This window comes from Pteropus vampyrus, unplaced genomic scaffold (genome assembly GCF_000151845.1).
Source record: "Pteropus vampyrus isolate Shadow unplaced genomic scaffold, Pvam_2.0 Scaffold31, whole genome shotgun sequence".
NCBI lineage: Eukaryota > Metazoa > Chordata > Mammalia > Chiroptera > Pteropodidae > Pteropus > Pteropus vampyrus.
In genome coordinates this window covers 313,777-315,491 of record NW_011888812.1, presented here as the reverse complement: position 1 = coordinate 315,491, position 1,715 = coordinate 313,777, and the positions used below count along the sequence as shown (strand labels likewise).

Here is a 1,715-nt window from a genome sequence, read left to right as displayed (position 1 = left end):
TAATCCCAGGATTTTTACTGGAATGACATGAAAAGGTACTTTGGTTCCACCAAACTGTGAACAATAAGGATGAGGCAAACCTGGAGGTGTCAGTGCCTACCCTACAAGGCCTGAGGATGATGGCGGTCCAGAGCAAGGCAAGCCAAGAGATGAAGAAAGAACTACATGAAGAAATCATGTAAGCACCTGATTTGTGCCTAAACTAAATAGCTTTGAACCTTTTGGTTTCATGAATCAGTCACTTCCTCTTTTTGCTTAAGCCTTGTGAGGTTGGATTCTGGCAATTAAACCAAGAAGTCCTAAATGAGTCTACTGTAAGCTAGCCTCTAATATCAATGCTATTACAAGTAAGTAATATGGCACATTTTCGATGACTCTCTGAACAAATTAATTAAACATATGGTCTTATTCCAGAGAATCCGAGGTGCTCTACAAATTATATTTAACACAATAAAATGGAAAGTTATTAATTACAAAGCCAGGTCCTGGAAAAACAAGTTTAAGACAGCTCCAGGGGGACGGTTAGCATACAGTTATCTATGCATGATATAGGGGTCTACAGGGTTAATAAACCAGGCAACAACTTTGTCTCTGGGTTTCCTGTCAGCCAAGGCAAAAAGAGAAATGGGATTAATAATATAATTCATCTAATTATCCATTCACTTCAAGAGCTGTTGATATATTCAAAAGAATCTAAAACGTATGTAGATACAATTTTCAAATTGGCTATTGTAGTTTTTTTCCAAGGGAGGTTTGTTATTTGCTTTGCAAAATTCCATCTCATGTCCCATGGCTATCGTACAACAACACAAGAGAGGCTTCTTAAGGCCAGGGCAGCTTTTGTACTTTGGTGTCCCACCCAGTGATAATAAATAGCACGTGCTCAATAAGTCTGTGCTTCTTGAGTACATTGAGAGTGTGTTCTGTTGCCAAGCTCTAACTAGACTTGTGCACCTGTGAGGATCACAATCCAGTCAGAAATAAAAAGACCTCCTACAAAAGAGCTGAGTCATACTCCTTACATAAATCTTAAGTCTGTGACACGTTTTTAGTTTTTAGTCTAATATGAACCAAATCATGAGATTCTTCCATATACACTTTGGATGAATCTAGAAAAGGAAAGCTGCTCATTCAAATTAAATTATATACTTTCTACATCATATTAAATGTGCTGATAATTCACTTATGCCAAATGTCAATTTCAAAAGCAGTGGGTTTCATTGCAAAGGCTTTTAGTTGAGTAAAAACAGAGACATTTGATAGTATAGTTAAGAAGATAAATTTGGGAGCTGGATAAACATCACTAAGACGTATCTGTCTGACTTTAGTGGGATGTTATGTATGCAGTTGCGAATAATGAAAAAGGCTTTTGAGGGCATGTCTACTGTAAATCCACAACACTGAAATACAGTATGCCAGGAGGAGAATTTCCCTGGGAAATAATTCATGTGTTTGCCAAAAGTTTCACCCAGGGTTTCATTTCTACACTGTATTGATGCTAGCTAGCATAGCATGGTGGATAAGAGAGTGGGCTTTGGCTCAAGTCCTTCTTCCATTCTTTACCAACTGTGTGACCTTCTAGAAGTTTCTTATCTCTTTCTCGGTTCCCTCTTCTGTGAAATGGTGATAATAATATCTCAGAGGATGTCTTGAATCTTATATAGCAAAACATTTGTAAAACAGCACAGTCTTGGCACACAGTAAGCCCTAAATAT

At 37.6% G+C, this 1,715-nt stretch overlaps 1 protein-coding gene across 1 annotated transcript in view; it reads right to left on the bottom strand.

Moving 5' to 3' along the window:
- KIAA1549L (KIAA1549 like) overlaps positions 1–1,715 on the bottom strand; it is a 105,910-nt gene that overhangs the window by 93,600 nt on the left and 10,595 nt on the right. The window lies entirely within an intron of this gene.